The 24177-nt window shown below is 43.0% G+C and overlaps 1 protein-coding gene across 9 annotated transcripts in view; it reads right to left on the reverse strand.

Annotated features, from left to right (window-relative positions):
- Positions 1-24177, reverse strand: part of B3GALT1 (beta-1,3-galactosyltransferase 1) — a 2246978-nt gene that overhangs the window by 1625811 nt on the left and 596990 nt on the right. The window lies entirely within an intron of this gene.

Below are 24177 nucleotides of genomic sequence, written 5' to 3' on the forward strand. Positions count from 1 at the left end.
TCTCTTACAGCATCTCTGGGGGTACAGCAAGCCAGAGGATTCCCTCCTCATCCACACTCTGGGAGACGCAGCTATCAGTGGCTGGCCACACCCAGTCCCTGATGGATTGCTTCCACCACATGTCAAGGTGGGCACTTCTGTCAACTCACAACACTTGCTTTTTAAAAAGATTTTCCTAAAGTACTTTTTAGAACGCCTATGGTCAACCTGTTGATATAGGGTAGGAAACAACTTGTTCCTTAATCTAGCTGCCCGGACAGTGAACGTTTCCTGAAGACAAGTCTGTTTGATGACGAGTGAAGTGAGGGGGTGCGGGGAAAGCACAGATCACATCAGCTTTTCTTTATGAAAACGGTGCCTCTGCCTCTGCAAGTGTGGAGCGCTTTGCACAAAGCCTGAAAGTCGATTCCCTTTTCTAACATCAAACAAAGTAAATGGCAAAGCACTGGGGAAATATGTTCCTGCAGCACCAGATGCAAGAGATGATGAGCAGCTGTATTTCGCAGCTGTTGTAGCTTCCTGAAAAGGTATTATTTGCTTTAATCTGCCAGCCTATTAGCACAGTATTCTTTTTTAATAAGATCAGTGTAAACATGGTTTGTATTCAATGGCTATAGGCTCGGAAAGGAAACATATTACTGAACATACTGGGGGGCATAAAGCACTGGCATGACTGTGGCTGAGAACTGAGGCACCAGAGAGTGAGGTATCAATTATTACCCAGCTATTTTTGACTTGGCCACTGGCTGGGGCCAAGATATATTTGCATAAATCGGGGGTGTTACTAACCAGGGCAGGCCTCTCACCCCAGGCCGAGAGGGTTCCCCCTCCCTCTTGACAAGGTCACATTACTGACCTTGTCACCACATGTACACATATGCCTATTGCAAGGGTGCAGAGGTAAAGCTTAGACACAATGGTGGCATAATTTTGGGTACAACCTTGGATTGATCAAGAAACGGTTGGAAAAATGCCTTGCTATCCCTAAAGCTAAGAGGGGTTTCCCTGCATTAAAGAAAAGGAGTGAAATTGTTAGGGTGTCCAAAACTAAAAAGTCTGTCACTGTTGTGTCTGAAAGCCTACCTCTGCCTGTACAACTGTACAAGGATGATCTCTTCCCAAAGTAAAGTGTCCATGGTATTTCCAGCCAACAGAAATGTTTCCAGTCTCTCAGGTAATACAAACTGATGAAACAATGTTCAGAAATATTATACTGCAAGGCTAGGATCATGTTTCTTTCACCTAGATGACATCTTATACTACTTTCCATCCTTTTGGGGTCCTGAGCCTGTATCCGTTTAGGTAAATGTCAGTGGGCAATTCAGAAGGATATGCTTCTTGGATTCACAGTTCTCTATTGCACCAACTTGGCACACTTGCTTACCAAAGATGGGATTCCTTCAGTTCCAGAGATCTTGATGCCCTTATTCTCTACGTCCCATGTGGGTACTGGTCCCAAACTTGCAATATTCTGAATTGCTTGGTTTATTCTCCTGCCAAGCAACTGTCCCCTCATGGACTGTCTTTCTTTCTCTGACAAGGTCCGAGACCATCTTATTTTTCGTTACTTTAGACTTTTGTCTCTCATTTGAGTGTGAGTCCCAATGTAGCATTGTATCCGATTGGTTCACTCCCCTGCCAAGCAGACCATTCTGCCTTGTTTGCTTCTTTTACAGTCAGAGTCCCAGACCCTCATACTCTCGGTTTCTGATATGGGTGCGTTCCCGGCCTTACAATTTATTATCGTATCTGCTTGGTTCACTCTCCTGCCAAACATATGATTCCTCTTTCTCTGTTTTGGTTATTATGTAGTCCCAGACCCTCTTATACTTTGACTTCCATATGGGTGTGGGTCCCAGGCCCTCTCATTCCAGCTTCTGCTTTCATCCCTTGTTTTCCCAGAACTTTAGCACCTCTCGGGTAACCCACATACCTCTTTGTCTCTTTGCTGCAGGTACCACCATTTAACATGCAGCTGCGCCTTTCTCCCGGCTCTGAGGCTTTCTGATAACCAGCGGGGTGTGCTGCAGCTCCACAGATGTCTGACTCTTCCCGGCTGCCCACCCTCTTTCTTGGGCTCTATGCTGGGAACAGGGACACCCAGAGTTTTGATTCAGCAGCAGCCTGAGTAGTCCTTCCATCCTGGACCACGTTTGGGTTCTCCATCTCCTCTGTTCACGGCTTCCCTTTCAGCTCTTCTCTGCTTGCCTGGTGCATGGCTCCCATAGTCCTTCCTCAGAGGATAGGTCTCTCTTAGCATCCCAGCTGAGCTAACTTTAAACTCCTGGATTGTTGTATTACTTTGGGCCAATCACATACTGTGAGAAGCTAGACTGCTCACTCTGGTTCTCTACAGTGATCCTCTGACTCCTGGGCATCATCTTCTTCGCAGTATTAATTTAAAACCCACCTGCAACATACTTTGCATTCTCCGGTATTTTAGACTTGTCAAGTATATTAAGTTGACTGACTTGAAAACAGAACACATTGGATCCATCTAGAGAAGGGTAAGGAGGATTTGGCAACAGAGAAAGGGCTTGGTGTATTGAAGCAGGGCCATACTGTGTGATCTGAGAATGGTCATCCCCAATCCCATAAGGGGCTTCCTTCTCCATGTGATCCTCCTTTGGTGCACTGACCCCAGGGGGACTATTTTACTTTGGATGCATCGCCCTGACCTCATGGGAAAGGTCTCCTGCTAGGGGAGAAAGGACAACATCCTCAGATTTGTCCCAATATATTCAATATATCTGTCTCTCTGCATGTATATGTAATATATGTTTATTGTTTTGCATGTAGGGAGTGTTGGATATACTTTCTGAACATAAGTATGATTTTTTTCATGTTGTTAATTTGGTTATTAGAGTGTCACTGTTGCTCTCTAGTCTACAACCTCATTTGCACGTAGTCACACACATTTAGTGATGTAGTTTGTTGCTGAATTCAGTTGTTTGAGCATGTTTATGCATAGACGTGTATAGGGTTGATATGCATCATCCAATGTAACATTGTGGCTTTCAAGTGCCATTTCTTCTCACTGTGTTAAATAGTTATACATGTTAGGACCACTGTGTTGGTGAATAATAATTGTTGGCAGACTGCAAATTATATACATGCATGAATGACTACTTCTACGTCTATCAAAAGTTAGGGGGAAGTGACACAAAAACAAAAATGGCTGTTCAAGTACATATATATTATTCACTTTTTTGAGTGACTTATTAAGGAATGGGTTGTATCTATGGCATTCAGCTCTGTTTCCCAAATGCACTGGCATTGAATTTGTGTTAGCATTTTAATGATAGAATATATGGAGAGCTAGACAAGGAGATAGAGAGGTCCTGCAACAACTGTTGCATCTATGAGAGGGAATGCATGGATTATGCTGGACAAGTGTACTGTATTAGGCACACACTGCACACTTAGTTATTGTGCACTGCTCTTTCTCTTCATTCAGTATACAGTACACAGTTGCTACCTCTTTTCAGTTTCTGTGTAACAATTACAAACAAAGTTATATTACAAGTGGGGCTATTCACAGTTAAGGTGGATGCAGAATATCAATCGAACGTACAGATCTAAATGACACCAATTGTAAGCCTGTGAGCAGTTCACTCTTTGGTCCCATGTATTTTAATTATTTGTGTTATTAGGGTATGTTGAATTGGATTATTCATTTTTAATAGAACTTGGAGCCTCTTTTAGCTTGGACAAACCTTTTTCATGGGCAGAATAAAGATGTTCTCACCAGAGTGCCTTACATCCAGGAACACATTGAAGGACACCTCATAAGGTTTATTCAGTGTGCAGTGAATACGTGGCAATTGCTCACTGAGTCAGATTGATGGCGGTGCCATGCATAAAAGGATGATCTTTGTAAAGTGTTCAAAAAAGCAACGATGCAATCAATTCATTCTCACTCACCTGGGTGCACCTCCTCAGCATGTGACCGCTTTTTAAGGTCACCTTTTTGGGACAACCATACAGTTCATTTTGAATTTCATTTTTATCGAAGTGGGTTTCATAGTGTAATGTCTACTACTGTTCTAACTGCTCTCACTGCAATGGCGAACCCATCACTATGGCAATGAGTGAGGAACTGAAGTTGCTTTATGGTGCTAGATCCATCATTTGGCATGTCCAACATGTACAGTTATCCAAGATGACATCACAGCAAATGGGAGGGAAACCTGGTGTATAAGTCACTTCCATCGGACTGCCATCTTCATAAATATGCCCAATGAGTACAATGGGAATAGTTTAGTTTGATGTTACTTTTAGAACCCTGTACAGTCATGCACATTGACCAGTTAGATTAAACAAATGATACCCACACCTAAAGGGAGTGGTTCTGTGTGAAGCACTCATTCACTCACTCACTGATTGGCTATCTGGCAGAAGGAGAGAAAAGCGAATTGTTAACTACAGAAAGGAGAATGTGATAGATTACTTTCCTTTTGGACCCATTTTGGACTACCAGCAGTAACAGAAAAAGAGGGCTATGTGTAGTTAAAGTTTCAGGCCGTCTTTAGTGGGAATGATCACAGTCAGGCCCAAATACAGAGAGAAGGGTACCAGACTGTGGAGGAAAGTGGACACATCATCTCGCTGATTGATGCCCACCTGTTCCTGATGTAGAGAATTAAACAACTCCTTAAGGGGGTGCTCACCTGTCTGTGAGACAGCCAAAAGAAATTCATATGAAAGTGTATTATTGAGGGAAAATATTACTGAAGGGAACAATACTCAAAAGGGGAATAGAATACATTCCATCCCTTTTTATTAGTGAACGTACTGGGGGAGAAGGGGGCGTGGTACATAAATTGACTATACATCCTGACAAAAACAAATAGTTCAGAAGTGTATGTGCTTTTGGAATTATAGATCTGATATAATAGGTCCCATGGTGTGTATACTGGGAGGTTCACTGCCTCCTTCTCTGTGTAATGATCAAGCACAGAAGAAGTGTTCTGGGAGTAAAATAACATCTCATGTTGCACATACCTAGAACAATAAGGTAATTGAAGTCATTTTGTAGTTACATCACGATCAGAATCCTGTTATATGTGCTGAACTGCTCGAGACAATTTCCCATCTTTAAGTTGCCCATTGAAAATGACAAATGTCGGCTTTTACACGTTAGTGCAATAGGAACACCACTGAAGGAAATCTAGCAAACATTTATTTTCCTTATCAGATTTATTCACATTTGGGAATGTTAAATTGCTTGTCTTGCAATTGAGTTTTCAAGAAAGTTGTTTGAGATTCTGAAATGCCCATTGAGTGGCAGGGGGAGATGTATATTTGCAATTAATAGGAAGGAGAAAGGTTTAGATAGGCAAAGATGTTCTTATTTAATTTCGTTTCCTATAAAATGGCAATTATTTTCCGAGCCATCATACACTGTTCAATGCGTGCTGGAAGTGTGCTCAGGATAAATCAAATGTGCATATGGTGATGTGTGTGTTACAAAAGTATCGATTCCTGTATATGGAGCATACAGTGCATTTATCACTATTGGAGTTGGAATTTCATAATGCATCATTTGTTTATATTTAAATTGATTTACATATTTGTATTTTATATTAATAAATAGACAGTGTGTTTCTTATGCCAAAAGGGTAGGGGAGGAGGCTGTGGGGAATCAATATTGTTAAATTGGGAGTTCCAGGTTCAGTAAAAGAACTTAATTAGATAAATAAAAAATGGGCATGCCTGATTTGGGGTGAGTGAAAAATTAGTATGTGGCCTGATTAAAACATCCAACACCTGTCTTTAAATTGAGTTTCTGAAGTGCTGTTTGAAACACTGACACACCCACTGTACAAAGGGAGGAATTTATTTTCAGTTTATGATACGATATGATATGATTGAATGTCCTATAAAACAAAGCTTTGTTCTGAACACCCATTCATTTTTTAACACATGGTGAATGCGCGCTCAGGGTAAGCCAAACTACATATGGTGAGCAGGCTTTCATAAGGAAACAAGAACTATTGATTAAGAATACTGGCTATTTTTAATAATGTTAAAGTCTATCTGAATAATGCTTAATTATATATAGTTTTATTTGACTTAAAAAGATTGATGGTGTGTGGAGGATGAAACTGTGGAATTGTCTTGAATCGTAAACTATACCAAAGGTTCTGCTTCATGCCATAAGACAATTATACAATAACAATCAATACTCAAAGATGGTCACTAGGCAGAAAAAAACACCAGAAATCCCCAGGTTAAATGGAAGTAAGAGAATGCTGCATGCTGGCTTTGCCTGTATATTAGTAAAAATTGCAGAGGACATCTGTTCCCTTGAAGCGGATGTACCAGTCTTGGGTGGTGACACATGAGTACATTTGTATACACAGAAATTCTAAAACACCACTGGGACAGAGGAAACTTCCAACAGAAATGTTGTGGAAAAAGCTTGGAAAATCAACATAGATAAAACCAAAAGGTATGATTTGGTTTTCCAAGCAAACAAATCTGATCCTTATCTTAGACATCAACAGGATTGAAATATTAAATCACTGACTATCTGAATATAAAATTTAGCAGAGTTGGAATTTGGAACAGATATGTTTGATCACTTTGACTTGGAACAGTCAGTTGGAGAAAAGCAGGTGAACCTGTGTGTGATCATGTGCTGCTATTCCAAAATATACTGAAATATGGCAGTGAAGATGACTATTGAGGTTTATAGCGCACAGGTCCTACACTCTGCATTATATGGTGCAAAAGTATGGGTTAAGATGAAAAACGGTACCTGCTAACATGATTTCTGAAAAGAAACATAATGTGACAAATCTGGACAATATGTCACTTCTCCCGAGAGGAAAGCCTCCACCTTTGAGGCTAGGTAGGTGAGCCTGCTACTCAAGACCCTCCCTAGGGATCTGAGCAAGTGGGACCTTACTAAGTGTGACTCCCCTCTTGGGTACAAGGACTCTCACATGGAACTCCCTTTACAAACAACCATTTCTGCATGATGAAAACATTGATGATTTCCCCTGTTGCAACTATAATTCACAGAGATCCTTCTTTGACTCTATTGGCTTCAGGTAATGGTGAATCTCACCCCAGTGCCATGATAAATTAAAATGGACATCCTTTCAGTAACTCTAATGATGTATACAAAATAGAAAATGAACTGAGAATGCAGAGGGAACTCCCAATGTGTACCAGTTGAGGCGTTCGCCGCCACTTTCTCTCCCCCCTCCTCTTCCTCTGGCTGACTCACATCCTGGCACAGCCCTTTCCATGCTCCACTCTTCTATCTCTGATACTCTTGATGTTCTTGCCCCTGTCATGAGGATCCGCTTGAAGCCGAAGCCAAGTGCAATTCCTGGTATGACTCTGACCTTGTCACCTTTAAACGCAAGTGCAGGGTGGTTGAGAGGAAATGGCTAGCTTCTTGCACATCCTCTGACAAACTGGCCTGCCACCAGCTCCAAAGGAAATAACGGCTCCCTCTCTACACTAAGAAGAGAGCCCAGATCCAAGCAGGAGTCTCTGCGGCATCTAACAACTCGGCCGAACTCTTTAAATCTGTAAGGTGCTGTTTAATCCTGCTGCAGTCTCTACCTCTTCTGTCCCCTCCCAGGCCCTCTGCATGGCACCGGCATCTCATTTCATCTCTAAAACCCAGGACATCCTGTCAACCCTCTCGTACTCTCCTCTTCCTCCCTCTACTCTCTCCTCTACCTCTGGGCCCCCTGTGGCCACCTCTCCCCCCTCTTTCTCTGCCTTTCCTCTGTTCTCCCCTGACTAGGCTTCTAGACATGCCTGATCTATGAAAGTCTTGTTAAAACAGGTTCTTCCCTGTTCTTCCAAAACCATCAAGGACCACATTGACACCCTAGCTCCTGCCCTGGCTGACTTCTGCATCCACTCCTTTGCAACTGGACCCTTCCCTTCCCCCCGGAAGCTCTCTCTTGTGCCTAGCTGACCTCGTTCCTCTCTGATTGACCTTCCCAGTTCCAACTTGCATCCTTCCTTTCATCTATCTCACTCTCTACCTGTGGTCTTCCCCATGGGTCTAACCTCTCTCCCTGGCTGTTCAACCAATACCTGGCATCTCTTGCCCATGGCATTGCCGCTCTCTGCTCCTACTTTCAGTGCTATTCGGATGACACTCAGCTCGTGTCCAGGCTCCCCTCTGCCAACTCTTCTCCTTCTCTCATCTCTGTCTGTCTGTCTGCTATCCAGGAGTGGTGTGGCGCCAATGATCTCTGCCTTTATGCCAGTAAGACGGAGATTCTCCTCATCGGCACACCTACACCCTCCTTTCCTGTCACTCTCTCGCTGGCCTCCCTTGGCCCTCTTCCTGTTCCCACCTGTGAGGCTAAGAACCTCAGTATCATCTTAGACTCCACACTCTTCTTTTCTCCTCACATCTCTGATGTCTCTAAGGAGTCAAACTACCAACGGCACCTCCTCAGAGGTATTCTTCCTTTACTCTCTTTCTGCCAGAAGCTCACTGTCTCTAGAGCCCTGGTTCTCTCTAGGCTGGACTACTGAAACAGCCTCTTTCTAAATCTGCCTGCTTCAACTCTCTGCCCTCTGTAACTCATCCAGAACAGGACTGTGAGATTTGTTCTTGGCCTCAAGCCCAGGGATTGTATCTCTCCAGCACTGAAATCTCTGCATTGGCTCCCAGTTCCTGCAGGGATTAAGTTCAAGACCCTCTGCATTGTCCGCAAGGCCTTCTGGGGCCTGGGTACTCAATAACTCCAACTCTCTCTTCGTAAATACCTTCCTACTCAAGCTCTTACCTCCTCTACCGCCAACTCCCCCATGGTCAGTCGCTTCTCCAAGCAACAAGTTGATGTTAGATCTCTTTCTTCAGCTGGGGCCTCCAACTGGAACAGCATTCCTGCCTCTCTAAAAACTTGAGGAGAACCATCTCTGGTTCCGGAAGCACTGCAAGACCTTCCTCTTTGCTTCTGCCTTCTCTCTTCCTCTCCCCTGATAATTTCCTGTCAGATACTACACAGGTCACCTGGCTACCCTCTGATGTAAGGCCCAGGACCCGGACCAACCAGTTGCACATCCGCACTGCCTCCTGGCAACCCTTGCACTTGGATCTGTATCTGTAACCCTACAGTCCCCCTAACTGCACATTTGGACACCTGCCACCTGCTGGCCGCACTTCTTTTTATTGTTTTGATCCCATGTACAGCACTCCCTGTCCCCTTTCCCCTGGCACGTTCACCTCCCCCTCCCCTGCACATGTGCAATCTCAATGTCACTTGGCTTAGTAAGATCGTTGTCTCTGTCCTCCCTCTGTTCCCCCTTCCTTGCTTCGTCACGCCTTGAAACACTTGTGAATAGGCACATTACAAATATCATATCATATCATGGTGGAAGGAGAGCAAATGTTACGCAGGGGCTAGCCCCTGGAGTATTTATGTCATGGAGGGGCAGAGCCACGACAATCTGCAGAGGCAACAGTGATGTGTTGAGCAAGAGGAGGCTGGAGGGCGGGTACCTTGACTGAGCAAGAGGCTCAGGTCATGGGGATGGAGAGGATGGAGTAACAACCATCTTCTTGGGTGACACTACCACTGAAGAGCTGGGGTGGGCCTGGTGCCCAGCAACAAATGCAGAGATCAAGAAAAGAGAGGAGCCAGAGATCACAAGCTCCTACCAACAAGCAACCTTCCCACCACAAGAGGAACAGACGGGGAAAGAGACGCTATGACCATGTAGAGACAAGCGAGATCCATGACTATAAGTTTCCAAGAGCACCTAAGCCGACGCAGGTATGAATCACTAAGAGAATGTAACTGGCACACAGCCCCACTTATCCAGAGAGAAAGGGATACAAACAATGTTATGCAGGGCTGGAATAGAGGACGAAAGTATGAAAAGTTATGAGAACGGGACAGGCTCATGACCCAACTATATGAGAGTGGGAAACATATAGACTCTTTATCTCAAAGCTGAAATAATCACTAAGAAGTATCAAGGAACCAGAAAGATAGGTCCGATGTTTGAACTGAGTGAAGTTGAATACTCTGTAAACTTGGACAGCAAAGTGTATGGAATCATGGGAAGCGATAAAGAAACATGTTGTCACAAGAAACAAGTGTATTTTCAAGTCGTGTTGGATGGATCTGTACACTGAAAATCAGAAACTGTTTCCTGTTCAAAGGGAAAGAGAACCCTATACTGACAATATTTTTTTATTTTCCAGCAGGATTTGATACGAAAGCTGTGAAGCCAAGCTACAAGACACTGAAAGACTGAGAACCAGTCATCTACACGTGGGCCAAGCAGAAGTGCATACCAAGACTATCACACAAGACTCTCCTTTCTTTTAGTTAAGTGTTTTTCCAAAGTGGTAGGGACAGTTAGTTGTTTAGGTTTTGGACAAAATACTTTTTATATTTGGACTTCATGTGCACCTTTACTTTTGATAGGTAGGGAACTTCCCTCACAGAGATAGGGCAAGTTAGGAGGAATTCTTTTATTTTAAATAAAACCCCTTTGAATGTGTCATTAAGTTGTCCAACTCCTCCTTATGGTTCACCACCATACCTAATGCTATAACCTCTCGAGAACTGGGCATGGCAAAGATAGTCACCATAATAAAATCAAAGTTAGTAAACGAGCGGTTATGTATATGGTCTACACTTAAATTGCTTGGGTAAAAGGCAACACTACTAGATGTATTGAAAACTGAGGGTGCGTATTTCTGATTTGCTTGGATAAACGGGATATGGTATTTGGTACAACCCAGAGCGTTTTCATTCCATTTCAAATTGCAGATGAAGGGATAATTTGTTAATCGGCAACTGTACAATTATATGAGTCAATTACCTCACAATATGTATTAGATATTGTTACTTGCTGTCTTGTTTTATTTGTGTAGAGCACAGATGAGAAGTTTGAATATTCACAGCCAGTGCAACAGAGCCAGCCAATTTTGAACTTCAATGCACAGTGAAAGTCCTGTATTTGGAGGAAGACACCGCCTCCACTGTGACACAGTTAGCATTGTGTCCAGTGCTGCACCGATCTGGCACACCACCCTCCTCCCAGCCACCCCTCTTCCAACCTCCGTGCAACTCACCCCACCATGTAACCCTTAATATACCTAGGCCCCACACCTAGTAACCACCCTGACTTTCCTTCTCATGCATGGCCACCATATAGAGTGACAAAGGACGTCCTACCAAGTCCCAGTCATGTATATAGCTGGCCCCTTAAATTGGGAACACCTTCCCTTTCATGAAGGGAAACGCCCATGTGCCCCTTCATGAAAGCGATCATAGTTTAAAAAAAAAAAAAAAGCTTTCATCAACCCAGCCATAGGAACGAGGTGCCAATAGCGATAATGCCTGTGTTTGTGGGTGCTGATGTCCATTAACGGTCATCGGAAGGCCCTCACTTCTTTCAGGCTGGTGGAATGTTAATGGCCAACTCCGCCCAAAAATATGGGAGTAAATCTGAGTCTTGTTGAAATGGTTGCCCAAAGTCAAGACAAATCCCCAAAGAGAGGAAGGAAGTTAAAGTGATTTTTGGGTGAATATAAATAAGTGTGTATTGTCAAATGTGAACGAAACAAACTGTACTTTTTAATAGGTTACAATTATATGGATGTGTGTTTTTGATCGATGTTATTGTTGTATTATGAATACATAGTGTTGCTTTTATGACAAAATAAAGTAAATAAACAAAACAGAATGTACAAGTCCTGCTGCTATAGGGTGCAGCGATTCACGTTATTACTTGTCACTATTACAGGGGTATTATTACTGCATGATGGAAGGATCAGTGTATGCTTCCCATCTTCTCAGACTGCTGTTCATGACGCACTCTACCTTGTCAGTGGGAAGTAGGGTGAGTGATTCTTTATTAAAGCAATAGAATTGTACCAAGCTGGATTTTACAGTTGTAGGGAGAAGGGTTATGCAACTACTGGACTGGGTCCGGAGATATCCTGACTCGAGACACCATGCAACAGGAAGCATGACACCAGATCTACAAGGACAGGAGGACCTCTTGAAATTCCCAGTTCACCTCCTCCAGGTTGTATGTATGTCACAGAGGTTGGACATTCCAGCCCCCAGAGCATCATTGTGCCCCAAAGGGGCAGGCTGCTGAATATAATTTCACCACAATGCACTTAAATGCTTACTGTAAAGAATATCAGTGTTTCTCCTTGTAAATCTTTGTAAAGTATAATGTTTTAGCAGCACCTATAGAAGCTCTCTTTGAACATATTTTTTGAGGAATTATTAAGAAATACATATTGAACAATATTGTTAAATAGCAATTTCAGATGATAAATGCATCATGCTCTCAGGGCCAGTGTATTTGTATTTTATTGAATTTATAGAGCCCTTTGATCCAAAGTGCTTTACATGGGAACATGAAAAATACAACAAGCATAAAATGGCAATTGAATCACAACTTCAAAACAGTATAAGGAACAATTTACATTATTGCTGAGGAGATGAGGGAGTGGAGAGGGACAGAGGTGTGGGAGGGAATGGGAGATATTAGTGGAGGAAGAAGCAGAAGTAAGGGGGAAGGCGAGAAGGTGTGAGGAAAAAGAGAGGAAAGAATACAACTAGATGAGAGCCGAGGTGGGATAGAAGGGAGTAGAGAGGAAGGGGAGGGTAAGGAAGTACATGAGGGAGAAGTAGGAGAGGAAGGGAAAGGTGTTAGGGAGGGGAATGGAAAAGATAAGATTTTAGAGAAGAACGAAAGGAAGTGTAGGAGGGAGAAGAGTGGATGTTATGTTATGTTATGTTATTTTGCATTTATATAGCGCCTTATATACCATTGGTATGGTCTGAAGGCGCTGGTAGGTTGAACGCCCTTGGGAACCGAAGTTCAAATCAGTAGAGAGAGTAGGGAGAGTCAAAAGGTGTGTGCGAGCACCGGGTATGTGTGCAGCTGGGGGGTATTTGTGTAATAGCTGCTTCTTAGCGGTAGGTGTGGTGGTTGAGAGATCAGGAGTATGTGCTCGTTCTGGCAGGATTTATCCAGACCGAGTGTGGCTGAGTTAGGCCTGAGGAGAATGCCTGGCTGGGGGGGGTGTAACTAGCAGTGATTACTTAAATGATGTGGAGTGAGCGGCGGATGTTGGTATGAGAACAGTTATACCGAATGGTGTCATAGTATCTCTGTGTTCTAGTTGAATGGTGATGTAAAGGAGAGAGTAAGCATGGTGGTATGATATGATGGGCTATATGCTCTTTCAAACGTTCTCTGCATTCCAAGCCATACTATATACGTCACGCAATTATATGCGCTCCAGTCTGTTCCGGGCACTCCTATCCTCTCTGTGCACCCCAGTCTGCTCCACACACTCCAGTCCGCTCCACGCACTCATGCATTCCAGCCTGCCCCACGCGCTTCAGTCCATCCCGCGTGCTACAGTTTGCCCCAGGCATGCACTCTTGTCTGCTCCACGCATGCGCTCTTGCCTGCCCCACGCATGCGCTCTTGTCTGCCCCATGCATGCGCTATTGTCTGCCCCATTGTCTATGCATTCAGTAGCTCTACGTACTCATCCATTCCACGCACTCGTCAGTACTGGATGCAATCTGTGCTCATTCGTTCTACGTACTCGTCCATTCTATGCAACACGTCCATTCACCCTAGGCACTCATCTGCTCCAGGCACTCGTTCGTTCCAGGCACTCGTACGCTTTATGCCCTCACACGTACTATGCATTCACTTGTTTTACACACTCCCCCCTCTACGCACTCACCCCATTCACATGTTTTACGCACTCACCCCCTCTAGGCACTCACCCCATTCACCTGTTTTACGCACTCACCCCCTCTATGCACTCATCCCATTCACCTGTTTTACGCACTCAACCCCTCTACACACTCAACCCCTCTACGTACCCCCTTTTTCATAAGCACTCATTCGCGCATATGCACTCATCTGTTCTATATATTTGCCGGCCCTACCCACTAGTCTGTTCTACTCTACACATTCTTCCGCTCAGCTCATCCATCCCGCTCCGCTCGTTCATCCGTTCCCGAACTCTGCATGCATTCCCCATTCATCCGTTTTACATGCTTATCGGTTCTACGCACTCACCCGGTCTGTGTAACTCATCCGCTCTAGGCGTTTGTCCGCTTTATCCCCTTGCATGCACTACACCTTCATCTGCTCTACGCAATCACCCACCCTACGCAATCACCTGCTCCCCGCACTCACCCGGTCCCTGAACTCAACAGTTCCCCGCGCGTATTTGCTCTCCACACTCATCCGCTGTCCGCACCCAATCGCTCTCCGCACCCATCCGCTCTCCGCACCCATCGGCTCTCGGCACCCATCCGCTCTATGCACTCGTGCTTTTCACGCATTCAACAGCAATATCCTGTTCCATATATTCATCTCTATACTCATCTGTTTTATACCATCATCTGCTCTGTACACTCATCCTCTCTGTACACACATCTGCTCTATATACTCACCCGCTCTATCCACTCACCCGCTCTATCCACTCACGCGCTATATCCACTCACCCGCTCTATCCACTCATCCGCTCTATCCACTCATCCACTCTATACACTCATCTGCTCTATACATTCGCCAGGTCTGTACATTCATCTGCTCCAGTGATCTACACACTCACCACACTTCCGTACTCATCCGCTATCCTCACTCATGTGCTCTACATACTCATCCGCTCTACATACTCATCTGTTCTACACACACATCCAGTTTACGCTCATCCGTTCTACACATTCATATGTTTTACGCACTCCTGCATTCTACTCGCTTCTCTGTATTTACACATTCATCCGCGCTACACGCTTGTCCGCTCTACACACCAGCCGCTCTACACACTCATCCGCTCAACAATGTTCATCCATTCTATACACTCATCCGATCTACATACACCTTCGATTTCCACACTCATTCGAACTATATAGTCATCTGTTCATCCACTCATGCATTCGTCCACTCAGTGCATTCATCTGTTCCACCTGCTTCATCCATTCTAACTATTTCCTCCATGCCATTCAATTCGTTCACTCCTCATGCATTATGTCCATTTCAGGAGTTTAAATCTCTTTAGCCGATCCGTATGATTTACTCTTATTAACCATTTCATTGCTTTGATCTACTTTATTCGTTTGATTCTGTTTGTCCTTCTAATTTATATTAGGGGTTATTAGCTATCAATTCCTCGCATCAGGTAGTTTGTTGGATCGGTGTCATTGAGATGCTGTTAGTCTGTTTGGGTTAGTTTGGTACGGGTTGGTTTTAGGAGAAGAGCCAGGTTTTCAGCAGTTTGCGGAAAGACGTTAAATCCTCAGTTAGGTGGATGTGGGGTGGGAGTGAGTTCCATGGCGTGGGGGACAAGGCTGAGAATGATAATCCGCCTAACCTGACTGAGTTTGTCTTTGGTATGACTAGGAGGCCGGCTGAGCTTGATCTTAGGGTGCGTGGGGGGTGATAGGGTTTTAGCTTGTCTTGAAGATATTGAGGTCCGGTTTTATGCAGTGCTCGATGGGAGATGCATAAGGTTTTGAAAGTCACTCTTCGGGCTACTGGAAGCCAGTGCAGCGTCTTAAGGGCTGGGGAGATGTGGGCTCTTGGGCGGAGCGCAAGTAGCAATTTGTCTGCCACGTTTTGTGCTCTTTGGAGTTTATTCAGTTGGTACGCGTGGACTCCGAGGTATAAGGGGTTTGCGTAGTCCAGTCTTGATATAACGATTGATTGGACCACGGAGAGTCTGTTGGGAAAGGAGAGATATGGAAAAATGTGCCTAAGGGTTTTAAGGTGGTAGTGGTAGGACTTTCAGATGTTGTTGACCTGGCGTGAGAGTGTTAGCTCAGACTCAAGGGTGCAGCCAAGAATTTTCACTGAGTTGGAGAGGGTCGGTGAGTTGCCCATGGCGGATGGCTATGGTAGTGCGTGCGGAAGAAGTTCCGAGTTGCCACATATCATGATTTCCGTTTTGGAGGGGTTTAACAAGAGGTGGCTTTGGGTCATCCAGAGTTCTATGTCAATGAGGCAGGAGGCCAGGTCAGGCCGGGAGTTGGGTTTTGAGTTCAGGAGTTTTAGAATTAGTTGAGTGTCGTCGGCGTAGTTTTAACACAGAATGTTGTGTGAACGAATTATTGGTGGGAGGGTGATCAAGTAGAGATTAAAAAGGAGGGCGGAAGGCATGCTCCTTGTGGGACTCCCGTATCTACAGGTCGGGCTTGGGAGTTATAGGTGGAGAGTATCGTTATTTGGTACCTATCTTTGAGGAATGAAGCTATCCATTTAAGAACGGTACCACAAATTCCTAGGGAGTGAAGGCGGTCTAGGAGGATTGAGTGGTTGATTGTGTCGAAGGCGGCGGATAGGTCAAGAAGGATTAGTGCGGCACATCCCGCGGAGTCTGCGGTCATTTTGAGGTCATCCCAGATTGAGGTTAGGGTGGTTTCAGTTCACTACAGATGGCACTCCACTGCATCACCCTACACTCCCCAAAGACACACATAATATTTGCCTCAATTCCAACAATCCCCTTAAACCGCCGCCAATTCGTCATGGCCACTTACTGTTGCCAGAACCAACCCAAACTTTACAAAATTCCACCCACACAAAACACTTCTGGTGCGCAGTGCAACAAATTGGACTGTCTATTCCTCTACGCATACGCACCGCTCAAGTCTTCGACTTTGCAAAAAGCACCCTTTTCAACCATCATAGATCCAGCTTCACCTATGCACACCATGCTGGATACCACTCTTTGAGCAAAATAAGCAATTTTACATTCCAACTACTGGTATAAAAATCCAATCCCAAAGTCACATCTCTTCTACCACTTAGTTCTGCATTCCAATGGAAAGCACACCCTGCTCCCAGCCATCACCTGTTCAGCACAACTCCCAGCTTAAACTCCAACTAGTGACAAAAAGAGCCCCCAAAACACTGCCCCCGCATGCAACCTAAATGTTGGCCCACCTCAGCTGGATTCTGCACTCAGGACCACTATATAAAAGATATGTCCGCCCATCGCCGCTGGGACTGCTCATACAGTGCCATGTTATGTTTGTATCCTGTATTCGCCAAACCATTTTGTACCAAATGTTTGCCATGAAAACAAAAGGGGGGTTTGGGTGTGGCAATGTGATATGGGGGCGAGAGGGTTTTGCCACATAGAACAAATAAGGCACCTTGGCCTACCTTGAAAGTATTTTATTTGAAATGCCAGGTTTCTCAATAAGTACTAAAAATACAATTCAAGGGTCCCTTTCATTGACTGGCAATTGACTGGTACAGTGGGGGCGGAATGCTATAAAAGTTACATACCAATGGTACATAAGGCGCTATATAAATGCAAAATAACATAATGATCACACCAAAACAAAAACAAAAAAAAAACAAAAACAATTAAATCACAGGAAGCGCATGGAACCTCGACAGACTAAGATTAGTGGTGGTGGATGATGCAGAATGCAACTGCCAAGGTGGCTCCTTCATGACACTGCACAAAAAGCGTCACCATGGTGCAGGCATTAGCAGTCGGGTTGTTGCAAGCACGTGTAGCATACTGTCCAATACAAGGATAACCCAAGAGCCCATCGATTTAACTTAATGGATAGTTACCTGGAACGGCCGCGGCTTCTGGAGTATGAGCGCTGACGTCTATTGCGGCTTTTATCTTCCACCAATTGTATCTTTCGGCCGTTTACTTCAGTACCATCCAGTTTATCTAATGCGCTCCTCATATCAGAGTAGGACTTGAACTCAATCACTCCCTCATTCTTTTTAGATTTGTGCACATCAGCATAAGTCACTTCTCCTGCTTGGCACATACAATCCTTCAGATCTTGCCATGGATGTGGAGGGGAAGGCGGTTCCAGTGGAAGGTAGTGAGGAGTTGGAAAGTTGGAAAGAGCGGAAGCAGGAGGGGGCACAGTGTGGTAGAGACGGTGAGAGTGTGGAGAAATTAGCAGAGAGGAGAGAACGAGAAGTGGCATAGAAAGTAAGAAGGGAGGAAAGGTAGGGGGGGCAAGACCATAGAGGGATTTCAAGACAAGACAGAAGAACTTGAATTTGAGCTGGGAGTGAAAAGAGAGCCAGCCTAGAGAGGTGAGAGAAGAAGAGATGGAGTCAAGAGGTGGGACAAGGCAGAGGGAGTGGATGGCAGAGTGGTAGACAGATTTGAGTGGGGAGAGGTGAGAGTAGGGGAGTCCAAAGAAAAGGGAGGAACAGTAAAAAAGTCTGAAGAAGATGAGGGAGGTAATTAAGAGTTTAGTAGTTTGAAAGGTTATGAGGGGCCAAATTTGATGAATGTTGTAAAGGTGAAAGCGACAAGAGGCAGTAAGAGAAATGTGTACAGGATAAAAGCTAACATAGGCAAACTGCCACTTCTGTACTCCCTATTGTTTACTATGGTCCCACATTGTATGTTTTAGGGCAAATGTGGCACTCTCCGGTGGCTCTATGCTAGCTGTGTGCAGGGGACTTGACTAGAATTCCCTTGTAATAGAATGGGGACCTCTACAAATGTGGTTTTAGAAACGGTGTGTCCGATTCCAGCACTAGGGGACAGTGACAGAGCAAATCAGTGAGACATCCTGCCCGTTATAGTTTTTTTTGGTAAATGGAACCAGGCTGAGAATGTTTTTTTAAACAATTATTAAAACCCTTGGTTTAATATGTAAAGGGTCAAAGAAGCACAAGCATTCCTAGGCAAAAAGATCAGCTCAACTGTATAGTGCCCTAGACCTAGAACAGACTAAACTTCTGGTCTTCATTTTTGTTCCTTGATTCCATAAGAGTTGTTTATATTTAACTCCTTTACAGTGCATTTTTTATTAAAAACATTTAGTATGATTAGGTTAGACACTTCAACAGTGCACTTATCAGAGGTCAACAAATAAACAACATATTACCATTATCTCAAGAAATGTTTAGCCAGTTTTCACTCAGATTCACGTGATGTACCCATCACATAGCCTAATGTTGGGCAGTCAAAAAGAAATGAAAATTGCCTGGATCTAAAGTGAGAAATGGCAGAATGGTACCTTGCTGTTTCACCTATTGCATTTTTTTTCCGATTACCACGAAAAGGTGTCCTTGTAAGCTGCTGGTAGTTACCTTCTCCCTAATAGACAAGCCCCAACATATGATACGGATTTTCCGTCAAACTTTGAATCAATATTAAAACCTTATAGGCAAAAATGTGAGAAGGCCAAAGGACTGTGTCTTGACCGAACTTAAGAAAGTAACTTTCTGAAATGCTAAGCAGTACTTCATGTGGAACAATAAATATTTCCTCACTCCCTATAAATATGAGGGAATAGACTGTGGGAAAGCCAGAATACCAGCACCAGTTCTTATATTACCTGGAAAACACTGTTAAACCTCTTAGACAAGCTTAATGTATTTACCTGTAATATCATAAACCGAAATAACCTGTGTTATCAAATAAAGCATCATATTGTAACAAGCAAGCCGATTTGCAGTGAATTGCATTCAGATATTGGAAAATGTTAAATATAAAAGTGATGCATTTAGAAATGCAATTAAGAGCTTATTGTAAATGTATAAAATGTTAAAGTTATATGTGAGACTTTAAATAGGAAATACATTACATTATTGGATATGCATTACCAGATTGGATTTCTAATGTAGGTATGCAAATGCTAGTTTTGCCATTTCATCATGGGAACCTGGCAAGAAACTCATTTCTGTTTAGGACTGCATGTATTTCAGATGGGTGTGGCTTAACATTCATCAAACAAACATAGTGGGAACAGCACTATATAAGAATTCCTGAACTCCAGGACTTTGGTTAATGGGATGCCGCCATCCACATGGATTCATCTCAAGGGAAATATTCTTAGAAATATATTGTAATACATGCAGGTAGACGAAAATGTATGGTTGTCTCATTAGATACTATCTGAATGAACCACATGACATGAAGCTCTGATTCCCAGGCAAAGCACCTCAAAGGCTGAAATGCACTTTGAGGTAACCTCTCGATGTTAGCTTGATAATAAAACACAACCAATGTCCACTAATGGAAGAACAAGAAAAATGGACCGCTGTCAACTAACCTTATCAATCATTGACAAAATGTTTCAGAAGGTGGCCCCAGTGCTGTTCAGATTATTAATTATTTTAGCACTAGGTTTCACATTCATAACTCTAGAAATGAATGTCATCATTTAAAAGGTTTTAGAAATGCATGTAAACTATTTTCAACATGTTTCTGCAATAATATAACTTAGAGCAAATAGAAATGAAATTATGAAAATCTTCTCTACAAATTCAGTCTAGTCATAGATTGGTTAATAATCAATACAATTAAATATTACAAATAAGTCACATTTGAACACACAACTTAATTCTGCATGCCCTTGAATTAATGTGAGACATGAGAAGGGAGTCTAGAAATATGTATTTCATTGATGTGTCATGTTGCTGCAAAAGGATTTGGAAGAAATTTGATTTCAAGTTCAAATATGTTCCGAACACAACACTGGCATATGCAGAAATATTTGTACCTATTCAAAATAAGGCTTGTGTTATGTAACAGTGTCTTCCAGTGCAGTGCAGTGCAGAGATTCCACATATCAAAAAACATGATGTCAACTGTGGGAATATTAGCAATTTTGTAAGCAGAAACACACAAGAAATAGGTGTGAAGACTGGTGACCTTGAATGTTGTTGAAAAGGGAATCCCTGTCCTAAATGGATGCTATTTGGGGTGACAGTGCCTTATCAATGGGGACGCCTGAAGCAGATTGTAGATGAGGTAGACTTGTTTTTCTAGCAGGAGATAGCCTGGCAGACTGGGAATTGCCCGAAAACTCTTGTGGGTCCTTGCTGGCTCTGTGCCATAAAGAAATATCCAAAAATGAGCATGAAAATTCCCCTAATGTAATTAGACATATGCCCCATACAGATATTTCACTGCTATTTCCCATAAGTGTGTGGAATGGGACTGAATGCTATTATGTGGAGCTCATTCCAAATCTAATGATCTAAAACTTTAGTGTGACATGCAACATTGCTTACCAGTATGTTTAAAGCCGAGTGAAATCAGCGCTATTGTAGAACACATAGCCTTTTTCCTGTGCATAGTGGCAAATAGGAATAAATAGCATTTTGCCTTGTTCTGTGCTGTGTGCATAAGGCATTAGTGCGTAATTCTCTGTTAGGATATCCCGGTATAAAGGCACTTTGTTACACATCTTCTTTTTGTAGAATTAATGTTTACACCCATGTAGTAAGAAGGTTGTAATCCCTAGATGTGGACCTAGCTGTTGAGACTAGTGCTTCTAAGAGACTTCCAGGGTCTCTGTGGCGTTTACTGTTAATTACACATCCTCCTCCATTCTAGTATATTACAAATTGTGCAGACTAGTGCACAGATTAGAACAGTTAGCCTTTCCCAAGGAAAAGAGCATGGGCTCTTTTTTACCCATAGACAAGTAAATGCAACCTTGTGTTTTTACAGGTGAGAAAGGGTGTACAACTTACATTTTTCTCTGATTAATTGATAATTTGTGACCTGTGAAATCCTAGACATTTAAAAAAGAGGTATGGGGATCACAGGGAACATACGATTTCCATAAAAGATGACATTTCAGCTATGACATTGTGTGTAGTGAGATCAACCTGAATTAGATATTACCATATCATCATAGGGAATTAGGGGATAGTTTTGTCCTTTCAGAAAATCAGAAACTTCGATGGATATATTGTGTAGATAAAACAACCTTTTGTGCATTCTAAACTTATATCGCAGCTTTATATAACTAGTATTTCATGTGAATGTATATGCTAGAAACCATTCACACCACATGGCACATACGTACACATTGTTAATAGGAGATCTCTAGGGAAATCTTGTTTTCTGTGTAACGTTTCTCTGATACCAATACTTGTTTTTGAGATTGAAGGATATAAATACAATGTTTTAAATTGGCATTCATAACACAAACACTAACTGTATGCAAATGTTACGTATTGGAACACACTTGCAGATAAGCAACTATGTAAGTATTGAATTAATCATGCTACTTAAAAGTTGCAGTGTATCAATCAGAATTACAAATACATTAATTTGATCTTTGGATTGACTGTGTGTGTGTGTGTGTGTGCTGCATAGTGAGGCTTTTACAAGCAGGCCAATTCATATTTCTGTAAACCAACTGCCAATTCACATTGATTTTACAGTGGTAACATCATCAGCAACTTTGGTTCTCTTATTTAAATACTTTGGAGTTTACACTCCAAATACAGCCTTTTTCTTGTCCCAGAGTTGTGGATTGTGATTGTATACCAGAAGGTGTTAAATTATTGGATGCACCAATATTGTGGTAGGCCAGAAGAAGGAAGCAGATCAATATTTTCAATTTTCTTTGATGTTTATTGAAAACAATAGAACACTGTCTAACTTTCCCTATTCTAAGGGCTAAAGTGTCTAGCACAACTAAACTAGCGTGCTCGTCGTCTGGTCAATGTAAGTCTGTCCTCCATCCAAAAGATAAATCTTAGAAATCTTACTGACCCTACCACTTATCCTAAATAAATAAAGAGCAGAAGAGTCACCCACTTTTCTGGGGTTGCTTTGTTATCGAGTATTTTCATCAAGCTTTTTGCTATTTCCTTTACCAGTTTGTTCAGTTATTTCAAGGGATTTCTACACTCCCCTTTCTTTAGTTCTTTTTGGGTTCTCAAGTTCCTCTAGGCACTCTAGCATCTGAATATTTATGTACTCAACTGTTGTTGGAAACTGTTCTTTTCTTGACACCAGTTCCTCCAATGCCACAGCTCCTTGATTATTGCATATTATTCCTTGTGGCACCCTTGACTTCACACTGGGATCTGTGTAATGTACCCAGTGACCTGTTTCACTCCTTTTATAAGCTTTCAATTCACTTGGACAAATAGGTTAAGTTCCAGAACAGTTTCCACTCTACATATTATTTATACAATCACGACGACAAGTATATTGCTTCCCTGTGTGATTATCACTCACTTTAGTAAATACACATTCACTGGGACAAGTAGGGTGAGTTCCTGTATGATTCTCACTCTTCTTAATGTATTCGCTTTCACTGGGATGAGTAGGTTGAGTTGCCTTGTGATTCTCACTGTTCATTTTGTATTCACATACATTGGGACGAATAGGCTTACTCAAATCCTTATATTCGCTTTCATTATCATTAAGGGGGCTATTATTATGCCTCTTGATGTATGTGCCTTGTCCCCTGGTCTCCCGCTCTCCCCGTTTCCTGTAGTGTAATAGGACTGCATCACTTGGTTGCCACTCGACTTTGGTGTTCCTCAGTGGATCATCAGAATGGCTGCTGTGATTGTTTAGTCTCTTTACTCCTACACGCTTCAGTGCCTTTCTCGCTGTGTGGTCTTAGCATGTAATGGTGTTCTCTTTCCTTTTCCTTCCAAGCCACCACAAGGTAAGAACTCTCTCTCACTGTCCAGTTGTGACTTGGCTCTTCCCAGCCATGGCTTCTCTTCTCCATGCTTGTTTCTCGAATGTCCTTCCAGGGACTGTTACTTCTTTGACAAGCTTTCTTTGTTCTACCATTTGTACAGTACAGCTGGGCACTACTAGCTTCCAGCTGCTCACCTGCATTGAGAACAGCGTTCTCTCCTGGTTACCAGATTTCTCTACACCTGGTTTGAAACTCCTGGGTCCTTCACACGGATTCTCTGGCTCCTCCCCTTTTTGTGATGCTGCTATGAGGCTTCCCCTGTTTCCAGTAGGAGTCCTTTCTTTGTGTCAGAATTAGGCTCAGCATAACGCCTTTGGGTGTCTTCATCCCAGTGCAATTGTGTATTCTTTCTTTCGCCTAGGTTTTTACTCGTCTCAGTATCAGGCAGATACTTATCTTCTGTAGAGGTGTTGCAGTAACAGATGTAGGAGTATTCTGGTTTTCTGGTAACTGATATAGCCTTAGGGTGATTTGAGTGTGATAGAAAGAGTTCCTCATTTGAATTGGAGTCCTTGCGCCCACAAGGGGAGTCTCTCCCTGTGAGGTTCTGCTTACTACTACCCCTAGGGGTAACGTTGCATAGTGGGCTCACCTCCCTAGCCTCACAAGGAAAGACTCCCTCTTGGGGAGAAATTACTGAATTCGTTGATTTGTCACAGTATGTATAATTGAATCCATGAAAGACCTAACACTACAGACTAAACAGTTTAACCTGAATCAC

The sequence above is a fragment of the Ambystoma mexicanum genome, chromosome 9 (genome assembly GCF_040938575.1).
Source record: "Ambystoma mexicanum isolate Mex_15411 chromosome 9, UKY_AmexF1_1, whole genome shotgun sequence".
Lineage (NCBI taxonomy): Eukaryota > Metazoa > Chordata > Amphibia > Caudata > Ambystomatidae > Ambystoma > Ambystoma mexicanum.